This window comes from Dipteris shenzhenensis, chromosome 1, assembly GCF_047967505.1.
Source record: "Dipteris shenzhenensis isolate YYH24624 ecotype China chromosome 1, Dip_SZ_1.0, whole genome shotgun sequence".
Taxonomy (NCBI): Eukaryota; Viridiplantae; Streptophyta; class Polypodiopsida; order Gleicheniales; family Dipteridaceae; genus Dipteris; species Dipteris shenzhenensis.
The window spans coordinates 4,537,697-4,553,931 of NC_141596.1; positions in this window are offsets into that span (position 1 = coordinate 4,537,697).

A 16,235-nucleotide genomic window follows, 5' to 3' on the forward strand; every position below is an offset into this window, starting at 1 on the left:
TATCAGTGCATCACCAACAATGTGTCAAAGCTGTCCCTCAGCATAAAATAGCATCCATGTGCAAAGCGTCCATAAAAAATAGCATCCCACAAGGCAATTTGGGCCTATCAGCGCATCCAACAAGGACCGCAATGCATCCAAATGGCCTATAAATCATCCACTGCAACCCAATGCATACCACGAATGAGCGCACACTGCTCAAACTGCAACCAGAGTGATCTGCATAAGGTATGCTCAAGAAATCATAGTCCCACGGTAATGAGCGCTACTGAAAATAGAACTTGAGATGCCTCAAAACATGGGCGCCATTGCATAATCGGACTCAGCAAGAAAATCTGCAAATATCTCTCTTCTGCCAGAACTCCAAAATCCCAACCGATGAGTGAGAAATGGGAGTCAACACTTATCCACTGCCATGTGGCATAAATCTAAGGTTTCAAAACCTTAGCATGAAAAATGCATAACAGAGAGACGAAATCGAATACACAGAGATTTATAACTCTGAAAATCCTCCACCGAATCGTGCAAGAACTGATAGGTAGGGGTTTTTGGGCGTCCGGAACGCAATGGGACAGACGGTTTTGGAAACCGTGGTCTCAATCACTGGGTTCAACACACGGACTAAAAAACGTTTTTGGAAACAGCGCTATCTGTAAACTCCACCGGAGTGCGAATGATGAGCAACATAGAAGTTTTAGGACCTCCTGAGTCCACCGGAACTGACAGATCTGCAAATGGTTGCTCCAAACTTGAGTTCCAACACCCGGGCAAAAAACGCAGAAATTGACACAGTGAGTCAGAAATCCACTGAAATGATCTCAGATTCAAGAATGAAGGTGTTTCCAGGCTCCTGAAGTAATGTGGACACCAAAAGCAAGCAATAGTTGCCTCTACAAGTCAATACGGAGTCTCTGTCATCGAACTGAACAGGGAAAAGCTCAAAAAACGACTTTTTCTTTGAAAGCTCTTAACAAGCTCTCAAAACCACTTCGCAAAGCCAAAGTGACTTTTCCAAAGGTTCCTCCAAGGTCTCTGCACACTCAAATGCAAGTAAAGTCACCCACAAAGCTTCCCACAAAGCTTCTCCTTCCTCCCACAGAGCTGCTGAGCTTCCAAGCATTCACGCACGCTCAGCTAGATCACCCGAGCTCTGATACCAGTTGAGAGTGCTCTCAACGGAAGCAAGAATGGAAGAAGGAGAGAGAGAGACAGAGAGCCACACAAGTTTGGTGGGTGCAGAACCACCCTAATCTTCTTTTTCATTCATTTATATATGTGTTTGAGTATTGTACATAACTGGGGTTAAGGCACAGTGACCTTTAACCCCACAGCCTATACTATTCAAGATCATAAGATCTTATACCAACATGCCAAAAGGTCCCCGGAGGACGGTTGTTCTCAAGCATATGATGGGCTGTGGCCCCCAGTCAAAGAGGTAAGCCTAGCCCCAGAAGGGCAGGACTCACAACCCGTGTTCATCGCTGATGACCTCACCCCCAATGAGGAGAATGCCTTAATAGCTCTCCTACAGGACTACAAGGACTGCATGGCTTGGAAGTACACTGACATGAAAGGGATGCCTGCCGTAGTAGTGCAGCACACAATCCCCATGATGGATCATGCCAGGCTGGTACTGCAACGCCCCTACCCTATGAATCCTAAATACGCACTCATAGTGAGGGAGGAAATCCAAAAACTTGTAGATGTAGGATTCATCTATGAGATCGAGCATATGGACTGGATATCACCCATCGTGATAAAAAAAATGGAAAAATTAGAGTATGCGTGGATTTGAAAAAGGTTAATGCTACCACGAGACATGACCCCTTGCCATTCACAGAACATGTTCTAGAAAGGGTAGCTGGGAAGGAAGTGTATGGCTTCTTAGATAGATTTTCAGGTTACAACCAAGTGTCGAATGCCCTCCAAGATCAACATAAGACCGCCTTCGCAACCGAATGGGGTGTATATGCAGCCAGGGTGATGATATTAGGATTAAACAATGCACCTGCTACCTTCAAACGTATGATGATTACGGTATTCAAGGAATATCTAAGGGACTTTGTGGGAAGTCTTCTTGGACGACATCTATGTAAACTCGAAGTGCGATGACCACTTGAGGTACCTTAGGCTCATCCTCGAGAAATGCCGCTTATACCGCATATCCCTCAACCCCTTAAATGCTAGTTTTGGGTCAAACATGGTGTCATCCTAGGCCACATAGTGTCCCGAAATGGAATCTCTACGGACCATAATAAAATCAAACTCATCTTGGAGTTATCGCCCCCACCAATGCCAAGGGAATCCAATGATTTACTGGCCACATGGGCTATTACTGGAGATTCATCTTGTTCTATGCGAACATAGCCCATCCATTATACAAACTACTAGTGTCCTTTGAGTGGACTGAGGAATGCCAAACATCCTTTGAAACCCTCAAACTAGCTCTAGCCATCGCACCAGTGTTGAGGTCACCCGATTGGAAATTAATATTTCATGTCCATATTGATGCCTCTAACTTTGCCATCGGATGTGTGTTAGCCCAACCCGGGGAGCATAATTTAGATTACCTGGTATACTTTACGAGCCACCAACTAAATGAGGCTGAGGTTAACTACACTACCACTGAGAGGGAAGGTCTCACCATGGTCTATGCAATAAAGAAATTCAAGCACCACTTGTTAGATAACAAGTTTGTCTTCTTTGTGAACCATCAAGCATTGCTATACTTGGTCAACAAACCCTACATGACGGGATGCATCACTAGGTGGATGTTGATCCTACTAGAATTTGACTTCATAGTTGCTGTATGTAAAGGCAAAGCCCACGTCGTAGTCAACCACCTGTCGAGGATCCCGAATGGTGAGGCTCCAATGGGAGTAGAAGATGATCTCCCCGATGCTTCTCTCTTCGTCCTTGACATCATTACCCAAATGGGCTGCTAAAATTGGCCACTACTTGGACAACGGAGTACCCCTAGGCTAGGCCCTTAAGAAGGATAGAGCTCGCAAACTCATTAAGGATGTAGCATCATATCAGCTGCTGATAGCAAGCCAACTATATCGCATGGGCAAGGATGGCATACTGCGAAGATGCATGTGCAAACACAAATTCTAACGGTTGTTTGCCAAGCATTGGATATACGATTTTATGTTCTCCCGATAGAAGCAGCTGAAGAACAGATTATTGAAGAACCTAGTGCTATGCCATAAAGTGTCAAATCAACTGGCACATCCAAACTGCTTTGCTCACCAATGGTTGCCAAACGGTGGTAGTTCCACTGTGTGGACCAAGCTCCCCTCTTTAGTTCCAACCTCGCTAATCCATGCGATAATGAAGCTACACAGTAGGGCAGACCGGAAGATCTAGCCCCCACTAGCACCCCACCTAAGGTCCTAGCTCAAAGGGGAAGAAAGCTAGCCATAGTGGTAAACCAATGCCATTCCTGCTCGACCAATGCCACCATCCTTTGCCCAAGAAATCCATGAGCTGCAAGTACTGGATGCTATCCTTTGTGCCCAATGTCACTTCGATCGGACCCGACTTCCAAAGAATGTTAAAGCAGCCAACAAATGCTCTAGTTGCCCCAAGAAAGCCTCTTTTGAACCCATCCATTTTACAAGAAGAAAGCTGCACCGCCCACCCGTGCCCCCACCTCATCCACCACCACATACCATCAACAGCTCGATCACCACCACCTGCTTGGGTGGCCAAGGCAAGAAAGTTGCCTGGGTCCAGAAGTCAGCCGTGCAAACCCTGAAGGTGTCAAAGGCAGCACTACAAGAACTTGTGTCTCCTCGAGATACAACACCACAAGAACCTGTTGACAACGAACCGAATGAAATAAGCAAGCCTCAAGCTATAGACTATGCACTAGTGCCATGGATGGTCCAACTCAACACAAGTATCACCACAACCAGTTGAGGAACTTTGTAGGAACCGAATTCCCCCCCACAAAGAGTTACAGAGTAACCTCCCTCTGGGGACAAACACTCAAAGGTAATGGGGCGAACGTACCCCCTCCGATGGTACCATCCTACTCATGAAAGCAAGGGTCAGCCCATGGGTAGCAAACTCATGACCACATCGCAACAACAAAGTCCAACACAAATGTGCCCCTAGCATCCAATGTAAAAAACAAGCTAGACATGTACTTGATGGGATATCTCAAGGTGTATGCCCCAGGCACACCTTGGTTTCTATGTGTGTGTGCTAGAGGCACAGTTAGGTGCCCATAAGCATTGTTAGGTGGTGGTAGATGCCACATAGGATGATTGAGTGAATGTAGGAGCTGATTGAGGAGATGATTGAGGAGATGATTGTGGAGCTTGGTGGCTCAAGTAAGAGGTGCCTACATATGGACCTCACTTTTCTTCATTCCATAAGCAAGCATTCTCATTTCATGTTCAGCTTCATGCTTTCCTTTTAGTTCTTCAACATGGTATCAGAGCACTATGATCCTCCTTGAGCCCATTTGTGCCATGTCATCATCTTCTTCTTCTCCATCTTCTCCTTCTTCATCTTCACCATTTGTTCCCCAAATTTGTGAGAGCTTGTTCTCCCTCAACTTTCTGCCATTCTCCAAATCCTCTGAGCTATAGACTCCTCATGTGTGGGCAAAGTTCCACGTCAGAGGAATTAGAGAATGCTGCCCACGAAACCGTGCAACAGTCATCTTCCTCATGATGCCTTTTCTTGCAATGCGACTTGCTGGAGCAGCCATTCAAAAATTCCTTTGAGCCAAGCTTGCACAACAGTATGAGCTAGCTCTTGTCCAGATTTGAAGGGAAATGGTCCACCAGGGAGGGAGAAACAACAAAAAAACCAGTCAACTTTCAAGCTACTGGCTATGGCGACGTGACACGACATTTTACCTCTCCTCCTTAGTGGCTCTTCTCTAGTATATTAGCTTTGTTTCTACCTAGAAAGCCCTGTTTTCTTTTCTTTGAAGAGTGAGATACAAGCCCTCCAAGTTCAAGCCTCTGTTTTGGATAGTTTTGATAATGTTATGAGTTTGATGCTACATTAGATGCTACTTTAGCATTTTTGATGTTTTAAAGTGTTGAATAGCATCAGTACAACTATTGCTACAACTTTCCTTTAAGTTGCTATACTTGGATTTGCTTGGAATACTTTCATTTAGCCACCTCTATGAAGCATGCAAGTTGAAGCATCATTTCCATTATGATTTGTAGTATGGAATTTGGTTACAAGTCTTTGCTACTTTAAATGCTTGTACTTTGAAGCTCTTCAACTCTTTATAGCCTTGTAAGAGAGTAGACACTACCCATTTTGGGTTAGACCCTCTCATGGCTACCTTCTTGAATATGGATAAGTTCAATGGTAAAGGCTTTCACACATGGCAGATGAAGGTTAAGTTTGCATTGATGAGGGAAAACCTCTGGGGGCTTGTCAAACCTGCTTCAACTTCTTCTTCAACAGCCTCTAATGCTGGAGAATCCTCAGCTCCGACACGCCCGGCACGAGATCTTGCTAGAGAGGAGAAAGCCTATGGCATCATTGCTCTTGGCTTAGGAGATGACTATATTCATCACATTTTTTATTAGGAGTCTCCTTCTGAAGCTTGGCAGAAGCTTGATATTATTTTTGGTGCTAGGTCTCACATCTCAAAATTGTCACTTAAGATTGCTTTCTTTGAATTGAAGATGGCTAGTGGCACTCCTTTGGCTGCCCATGTCAATCATATGCGGAGTCTCATGACTCAACTTGCTTCTATCAACTCTCCAATCACTATAGATGATGCAATGGCAGTGTTGCTCAAAAGTATGCTTGAAGATTATGATCATGTTGTTACCACTTTGAAAAATCTTCCTAATCCTACTCTTGAAGATCTTGTTACTGCTCTTCAAGAAGAAGAAAGGCACATGGAACTCCCGAGAGGCAATGACATAGCTTATGCCATAAAAACTCAAAAGGGCGAGTTTTCACCTTGCAAACATTGTGGGAAGACTAATCACCTCTCAAAAGATTGCTTCAAGATCAATCCTTGCAAACATTGTGGCAAAAACAATCACCATGAAAAGTATTGTAAGGCCAAAAAGGAAGCAACTACAAAACTAGAGACTGCCAATCTACTTTTAGTTGATGTGCCTCCACAAGATGAGGCATCCTATGAAGATTATGCTTTTTGAACCATCTCCATATATGCTCCAGATCTCTCTTTTTATGCTGACTCAAGGTACTCAGCCTGGATAGTCCTCGAAAATGAATGAAATAAACTTTTATGTGTTTTGTAAACACCTCTGGTCACCATATGATGTAGGCCATGTGTATGTGTTTTGCTCCATGATGGTACCTCCTGCAGACATTGTGTGCATGTACATGTAGGGGAGATAACCATTGGAAGGTCTTATGTATCCCTTTTGTTTACTTCACACCCTTGGGAACCCCTTGCTAGCATGAGATCCTAGCCATATATTTATCCTTGACCACCATGAGATGGCATGAGAAACTATGAGACTAGATGTATCCTTGACATAGCCTGAGGCATTCCCTTAAGGGGGCGTATGATGGGATATCTCAAGGTGTATGCCCTAGGCACACCTTGGTTTTTATGTGTGTGTGCTAGAGCACAGTTAGGTGTCCATAAGCACTATTAGGTGGTGATAGATGCCACATAGGATGATTGAGTGAATCTAGGAGCTGATTGAGGAGATGATTGTGGAGCTTGGTGGCTCATGTAAGAGGTGCCTACATATGGACCTCACCTTTCTTCATTCCATAAACAAGCATTCTCATTTTGTGTTCAGCTTCATGCTTTCCTTTCAGTTCTTCAATAGTACTCTACATGGCTCCTTACATGCTATGCGTAGTATGTCATCCACCTACACCGCATTCATCATAATCATTGAGTCCAGGTCTAGGTGAGTCAGTATGGTAGGCATCTCACCCAACACACCCATAGCCCACTAGTCCCTGTTGAACACACCACATGCACACACATGGTTAGCACTAGGTGATTAGAATCCATTTTTGCATTTGTTCATAATCTTGCATGCTGACCTCACTATCATGTCTACACCGCACAAGTGCACTCACCCTTTTCCCCCCCCACACCACTCCCTCTTTCTTTTACTCTTCTTACATAGTCAGTATCCCGTCGGTCATCGCCATAATGGTATCTTGTCGAGCGTCGTGATCCCAACATCCTGCCGATCATCACCATCACATCCACAAATTATGTCGGTCCTTGCTAATGAAGTATCCCGCCACCCATTGCGATCCCCCATTGTCGCCATCACCATTGACAAATCATGTCGGTCATCACCAATGAAGTATCTCGCCACCCATCGCAATCCCAACATCTTGCTAATTGTCGCCATTGCCATCGACAAATCACATCGGTCATCACCAACAAAGTATCCTGTAGCCCATCATGATCCCAACATCCCACTGGTTGACGCTAAGGCAAGACACCACCGACCGTTGCCATTCCAGATTGCACTGCCCGTCGCCATCTTGAACCCCATCAGTCGCAGTCTTGGCCACATCTCACTGATTGCCGTCCTTGATTTATCGCACCGACCATCGCCATACCCATATCCCGTCGATCATAGGGATAGGAGATCTATATAAATAGGCTTATCTCGCTGGGTCGTCGCCATAGTAGATGCCCCCAAATGCTTGAAAAATTTGCCTAGAATTTTGACGGTTTTTGAACAGCCTATTTATGTTCTCTTGCTCTTCCTCATCCACTGACTCCCTTATCACTCAATTGCCATCCCTGTTTTCAATGGATCTCAAACAAGAGTTCTTCAAGTTTAAAACAGACCTAGGACTCCACCCTCACCGTATCCCAGAGGCCAATGGCCCATCGGACTCCCAAAGCACTCCATCTGCCATGATCCGCATGCCTTCTGAGATCCCCTTGGAAGACTTGCAAGGTGAAGAAACATCCACTAGGCAGGCCACTCAAGAGGATCCAACCACAGTAGGCACACTCCCTCAAGGTCAAGAAAGCATGCCTCGGTGCCAACAGCAAGCGAGTACAAGGTCGTGCGCTCCCAAGCACACTCACCACTTAGAGAAGCATGGCTTCAAGAACTGGATGCTTGCATCATACACTCACACTTTGCATATGACGTCCATCACTACACCCTCCACTACCTTACAGTAGCAGCATACGTAGCTTTTCAGGACCCAGCACTGGAGGAGGCACTCAGCTTTGCAGGCTTGAGCAGAGTGGTCGCTTGTCTCCCATGCCACCTAGACATGGCACTGATGGCAGAATTCCTCAAGGCATACAATAGCAACACCAATGTTGGCATCCTGTGAGATGCAACAGGCAATCCCCACCACTACCAAATCAATCAGGACACGATATGGGTAGCCTTTAACTTGTTGGTGGCCGGTGAGAAATACTCCAAAAAGAAAAAGCTTGATGGACTCAAAATGGTCTGTCACTATGACCGCCACAATTGCAAGGACCACCTCCAGTTCATAGCCATCCATAAGCCAGAGGTGGATATCAAGAGCCTTGCAATGGCTCACTCAAGTCAAGCACACGGACCATCATAAGTCTGTTGTGCCAAATATCCTGCTGCGCATGGTGGAGCTTCAAGAGACCAACTGGGCTGACTACTTCTGTAGCCAAATGAGAGACGATCTCGACACCCACGGGGATGTTATCGACAATCCAATGCTATACATGCCGATCCTCTACTACTTAAAGAGTCAGCATCTGCCAATTGGCTTCAGCCTAGTAGAGAAATCTATCACCAACCCAGTACAGACCGAGCCAGAAGAAACGAAGGTGAAGCCCAAAAGAGCAAGGACAATGCCTAGTGTCACTTCGGCAGATCATGTGCAGCTAGAAACAAGTCAGCTACTCAGACAATATGAAGACCGCCAATTGCACGGATTCATGCACCAACAACTATGCCTCCAGTGGGAGAATCCTCAAAGCAAGGGCAAATGGGTTCAAGAGGAGCCCCCATTCTCATCGAAGACCTCTAGGGCGATGAAACAATCAAAATCAGCCTCCATACAAACAGCATAGAGTCGAACCTATGCACAATGCTAGAACAATAGGCACAAGCAAAGGAGCGGTATGCCCAATCACATGAGTACCATGAACAATAGATCTGATCTTTATAGGATCTCCTAGGATTCACATGCTGCACTCACACTATGCTTAGCAAGAAGCTGTGTGCTTAGGTGGCACTTGGTTGACTAAACCCTTGACCTAACCTAGCTTGTGGAAACTTGACTCTGGTGAGTTAACTTAACTAGACATACTCAACCAAGGTTAGAGACACTCAACCATGGTTAATTTCAATCTTGCCACGTGTCAAGATAAGCATGTCTGCCATGTGGCACTCTACTAACCATTTCATGGCTAACCAAACCTTGAGAGTTAACCAAATTGATGAACCACGGTCTGGTCCTATCTGCCACGTGGCTTTTCCTAAGGTCTGAGACCTTGAAGAAGCTTAGAAACGGAGATGGCGTGGTGGCATCACGGCCTCTGTGGCGAATGTTGGAGATCTAATTAAAGCCGTGGAGCAGCTCATTCATCGAGGTTCGTTTGCTAGACAGAAGGCAAGGCATGTCGATTGGAGACTCTGCTGCTCATCGTTTGAGCGTAGGAGAGTAGTGCAGAGTTGGGAACATTTGCACATAGAGGTCACCTTTGGAGCCCATTGTAAAAGGTGGATGGGTGTTGGAAGAGCCATTGTTGTTACATGAGTAGCCACAGAAGTCTACGGCTATTTGTTTGGAGGCTTGAGGCTTGCTGTAGCTTCTAGTGCTAGAGTGCTATTGCAAGCTAGAAAACTTAGAGTTGTGGGTTGTCTGTAGAGGAGCTATGGCACTGGAGTGCTTGAGTTCTATTCGCAAAGGAGGTCATCTACAAAGCGGCTATGGCGCTGCGAGTTGTTGCTGAGAGCTTTGCTGCTAGCTTGATGGATGTTGGAGGTTGTGGCTGGCACTATTGCTGGTCAAGAAAGGAACAAGAAGATACTCTCTCTCACACACACAATATGTCTCTCAAAGAAACAATGAATCAAATTGAAGAAGATTAACGGAAACCTTTCAATCTCACACGGATGGAAATATCTCTCAAATGGAATGACCGAAATTTCTTTCAAGAAAGTGGAAGCTCTCTCAACAGAAGAGAATACTAAATCTCTCGATCTTGCAATCTCACAGTCACTCAATCTCTCTCACAAGGATGGCACCTTAGCGGAAGGCAAAACCATGCTTTGATACCATGAGAAAACATGCATGCCTCTGGATCTATGGAGCGCTCTAAGATGGATGGAACCTATGTGGAAACATGATGAAGAGAGTGCTTATGACATGCACCTCAAGTCAATTAGCCTCTAAGATAGATTAACTTGGACTCATAAATAGAATCTTGAGTGAATGTGCATTTCTATTTTTCAACAATACATGATAGGCCTCTTATATAGAGAGTGCCCTTAGAATAATCAACACTTGTGGGATCCTCTAATCCACATATCTCCTTGTGGATATCCTTGATCCATATCTCCACATCATGTAGTCCACATCATAGGGTGGCTACTCTAATTCTTTCCTATACCATACCTTAGCCTCTAATTATGTGCTCATGGCACCATATCTCAACAAAACTTCTTCAGGAGACTATGAACATATTTGAGCTGACTCATGAAGGTGCTATCTGAATCTCTCCAGAACTCAATTCCAAGACAATAGTGCATAACTCCAAGATCTTGTAAGAAAATAATACGTTTGTGCTCAACAGATAATAGGATCATGTACGCAAGAGAGAAAACGGATAGTATGGAGAATCAAAAATTTGATTACTGTAGAACTGATACAATAGATGGTGCTACCTCCCAGCCGTGCGCTCCTGTGAGAGAAGCTTCGATGGCATGCTAGAAACAGTAGAGGACGGAGGATGGATGATAAGGAATCAGGGTTGCTGTAGCCAGTGATGAAATGGGCTTCACGAGCTTGCTCTTATATAGCCACCAGTCATAGTTGGTTGGGCTCAATTGGGTGACCGACCCAGTTTGCCCAAAATGGTCGATTGGGGGTCAGTCAAAATAGGCCACCGACCACACGATAGAACCGGCACGCAAAATAGAGTTACTAACCTACAGTCTCCATTCGGCCCACAACCATTCGAGAACATCTGGGACTCCAAACGGGCCCCGAAACCCAAGAGTGGGCTGCCCAGGGAAATGCTCCATCTACCCTCAATGCGGTCAGTCATGGGATGCCTTCCTGCACTTCCATGTAGCCTAGTTGGCAACGTGCCAACTCCATCCAGCCATCAGGCCACACATGGCCCCCATCTAGTGTCCAAACCAGGACCTACCGGATAACCGAGCTACTGCCTTCTCCTCATATGGGGGGATTACAAATAGAGTTAGCTGGTTTCCGTGTAGTTACTCGAGAGTGGAGAATTGATATCTAACACTCCCTTTCAATGTCCACCTGCAAGTGAACTTACTTTTTCGGACCAATGCCAAGTTGATGAAGATGCCTCTCCAGCAAGACTCTTCCAAGAGCCTTTGTGAAGATGTTTGCAGCATTCTCTGTAGTCGAACAATACACCAAGTCGACCTCTCCATCCATGATGAGCTCGTGTACAAAGTGATATTGAATCTCAATGTGTGTTGTGCGAGCATGGAACACAGGGTTCTTTGCAATCGCCATGCAACTCTAATTGTCACATGATAACTACGTAGGCTTATTCTACACTACACCCATGTCCCCCAGAATTTTCCTCAACCACACTACCTCGCAAGAAGCAAAGCATGCTGATTTGTACTCAGCCTCGGTAGAAGAAAGAGAAACTATGGGTTGCTTCTTGCTGACCCATGACACAGCTCCAGATCCAAGTGAGAAATAGTAACCTATCACTGATCTCATGCTGTCCACATCTCCTGCCCCCAATCTGAGTCACATAATCTGGTCAAGATGTTGCCGTTGGTATAGGTGATGCCATAATCAAGTGTGCCTTTGATGTATTTCAGCACCCACATCCCTACCCTCCAATGGTTCTCCTAGGGCTTATTGGAAAACCTGCTTAGTACACCAGTCGCAAAGCTGATGTCCCTGGCCGTGTGTTGCACAAGTAAATCAAACTGCCCACAAGCCTTCTGTACTTCGCTTCGTCCACTAGTGGTGATGAATCCACATTTGAGAGCTTCACGTCAACCTCCATAGGGGTACCACTGTCTTGCCTTCAGTATCTCTCCACAGCATACTTTAGCTGTGAAATGAAGATATGTTTCGGGGACTTCAATCCCCAAACAGAAATGCATTAGTTTGAGGTCTGTCATTTCAAACTCTCTTCCTAGCAAATGCTTCGTCTGCAAGATCTTCTCTTCATGGTTCCTTGTTATGACAAGGTCGTCCACATAAAGGACCACGATCATACACCTGCCTCCTTCTCTGAAGATATACAAATTTGCATCTGATGGGCTCGTCCTGAACCCATTTTGTAGAAAGTAGGCATCAATTCACTGGTACCATGCTCGTGGGGCCTGTTTTAGCCTGTAAAGTGCCTTGTTCAGTTTACAAACTTTACCTTTTGAACCGGGGATCACAAAACCTGGTGGTTGTTCCACATATACCTCCTCCTTGAGATCCCCATTTAGAAAGGCGGATTTTACATCCATCTAAAACACGGGCCAACTTCCCTCAATAGCTAAAGCCAAAACACTACGAATTGTGGTTAGTCGAGCTGTGGGAGCAAAAGTGTCCTGATAATCAAAGCCATGTACCTGTGCAAATCCTTTTGCCACGAGCCGAGCCTTGTACTTATCCAATGTGCCGTCGGACTTGTACTTGGTCTTGTACACCCACTTGGTGCCGATTACCTTGTGTTTTGGTGATCGATCCACAAGGTCCCAAGCGTTGTTCTTCATTATGGAGCCATACTCCGATTGCATAGCCTCCATCCACCTATCATCACCCTATGCCTCTTCAAGACACTTGGGTTCATTAGCACATATGACTTCTGTCATCAAAGCATGTTTGACCAAGTGTTTCTGTACTCTTCTTTGCTTCTCTAATCTCTTGGACTGGCCATGTTCGGATGGTTCCTCCTCAATGGCTGGAGGTTCTCTGCCATCCAAAAGCTGCTTTACCCACTTCAGGAATGGCTTTTGCCGTTGTGGTTCTGCAGGCTTTTCTTCATCTTCTTTATCTTGAATCCTCCCAAGCACCATTGGGGGAGTTCGGTCTGCTGTTGGTGGTGGTACTGGATGGATATCCTAGTCCTGGTTGTCTGGGAAGGAAGCATCCTCCTCCAATTGATGCAATTGTTCTAAGAAAACCACATTGCGACTTACTATTACCTTCTTGGTAATAGGGTTATAGAGATGGTAACCCTTCGCCTCTTCACTGTAGCCCAAGAAAATACACTTCCGGCTCTTCAGTTCCCATTTGGTCCTGTTAGCATCAAGGACATGCACAAAACAGTCACATCCAAAAACTTTGAAATGTGCAGCTAAAGGTTTCTTACTAGAAAAGGCCTGCAGTGGAGTCATCCCGTTCACAGCTTTCGTGTAGCTACGATTCAGAATGTAAACTGCAATGTTACATGCTTCAGCCCAGAAAGTCTTTGGCAAATCTTTCCCTTTCATGATACTCTTGCCCATTTGACAGATGATGCGCATCTTGCATTCTGCTACTCCATTTTGTTGTGATGTATGTGGCGGGGGTTTCTGCCTCTTGATCCCGTGACTTTTGCAGTAACTTTTGAATTCACTTGATGTGAGCTGTCCACCTCTGTTGATCTCAATTTCTTCATCTTCCTCCCCGTTTCTTTCTCGACCATTACATGCCATTCCTTGAACTTACTAAAAGCCTCTTATTTAGTCTTCAGGAAGTATATCCATATCCTTGTACTGTAGTCATATCGATCAGCTTCATGAAGTAGTAGGAACCACCCAAAGCTTCCATCTCCATCTTTCTGTAGAGGTCCGTGTGAACGAGCTCTAGAGGAGCCTTTGCCCTACTGGCCTCTTTAGGAAAGGGATGTGAAGATTGTGGGAGAGAGGGAAGGAGTCTCACTTGCGGCTTTCTCACATGCACAATGGGGGAATACACACAAAGGTGGAGGCTGAAAACAGTTTTCCTCTTCTTAGTTGTGAAAAACCAAAAGAACTCAAGTACAAAGAAATAGAAGAACCCTATATGTGGGTCTCAAACCAAACTCAACTAACTAAGGTGGCATACTAACTGAGCCACGAACTAGTGTAGATAAGGATAGCTGTCATCCAGCTATTATTTGTGGGCGGTGTACCAACCGCATCTCCAGTCGCATCTCCAGCTAACAAGTCGGTGACATAAATGCACAACAGTCACCCTGGCATATCGCGAGTGGAGCTCGATATCTCAACACTCCCCCTCGAGCTCAATCCCAAATCCTGCACACCAAGCAGGTCTCTGAACTTGTGCAGCTTCTCTGCACCCAATGCTTTTGTGAATATGTCAGCTACCTGATCCTCTGTGCTGACATAAACTAGATCAATAAGACCTAGTAAAACCTTCTCCCGCATATAGTGATAATGCACCTCAATGTGCTTTGTTCTAGCATGAAAGACTGGGTTCTTACTGCTCATGTTGTCACAATAAATGACAACCGGCCCATCTGTAGACTGATGCATATCATAGAGTAGCTTATGCAACCAAGCTACCTCACATGCAGCCATTGCTGCACCCCTGTACTCAGCCTCTGTGCTCGACAAGGCAACTGTAGGCTGTTTCCTGCTGCTCCAAGTGACTCCAGCACTCCCAAAAGAGAACACATATCCACTGGTAGATCGTCTATCAGAAATGCTACCAGCCCAATCAGCATCAGTGTATCCATGCAACTGTATCTGAACCCCAGCCTCATAAAATAGTCCATACTGCAATGTGGACTTCACATACCTGAGTATGCGTCTAGCCGCATCCAAATGCGGTTTCCTTGGAGCCTGCATAAACTGACTTACCAACCCAACAGCATAGCTCAAATCTGGCCTGGTAATAGTCATGTAAATCAAACTTCCTACTATGCGTCTGTACATAGTAGGGTCTTCCAGAAGCTCACCTGCATCTGTGCTCAGCTTCACATTTTGCTCCAAAGGAACTGAAATAGGCTTACAGCCTGTCATCCCATATTTGGACAGCATGTCCAATCCATACTGCCTCTGCAAGAGCTGTATCCCACTTGGTGATCTAATCACCTCAATGCCCAAGAAATAACGCAGCTCTCCCAAATCCTTCATCTCAAACTTGTGCCTCAATAGTATTTTCACATGAAGGATATCTTCATCACTATCACCTGTGATGATCAAATCATCAACATAAATGACCAGCAGCATAATCCCTTTCTCTGTTTTTCTCACATAGAGTGAGAAATCTGCCTTGGAAATCTGAAAGCCAATAGTGACAAGATACTGTCCTATCTTGTCAGACCATGCTCTAGGTGCTTGCTTCAAGCCATACAAGGCTTTCTTCAACCTGCAAACAAACTCAGGATGAGTAGCATGAACATAACCTGCTGGCTGCTCCATAAAGACCTCTTCTTGCAAATCACCATGCAAGAAGGCATTCTTTACATCCATCTGATGTAAAGACCATCCCTTTGATGCAGCCATTGCAATGGCTGCTCTTACGGTTGCCATCCTTGCAACCGGGCTGAAAGTTTCTTCATAATCAATGCCATATGTCTGTGCATACCCCTTGACAACTAATCTTGCCTTGTATCTATTCACAGAACCATCTGCATTGTGCTTGATCTTATAAACCCACTTACAACCAATTGCATTCTTGCCTTTAGGCAAAGGCACCAATTCTCATGTAGCATTAGCATCCAAGGCATCCATTTCTTCATCCATGGCTTTCTCCCATTTTTCATTTCCCATGGCTTGCTCAAAAGAAGTGGGTTCTGGTTCCTGTATCACTTTGACCATATAGGCATAGTGAATGGCTGTAAATCCATCATATTTCAGCCTATCCACAGGATACCTAACCCTGGTAGACCTGCGCAAAATAGGCTCACTTCCAGGTGCTCTCAAAACATCCCTGGTCTTCCTTACTCCAGGTGTAACAACAGAAGGAATACCCAACTCATCATCAATGCTCTGTTCTGAGCCACTGGATTCACCATCCACACAAGAGTGACCTGCATTCACATCATACATGGGCTGATCTACCTTCTCTTTTCCTTTTCGTGATACCTATGTACCACTCTCTGCATTGCTTTGAGGGGATTCTCCTGATCTCAA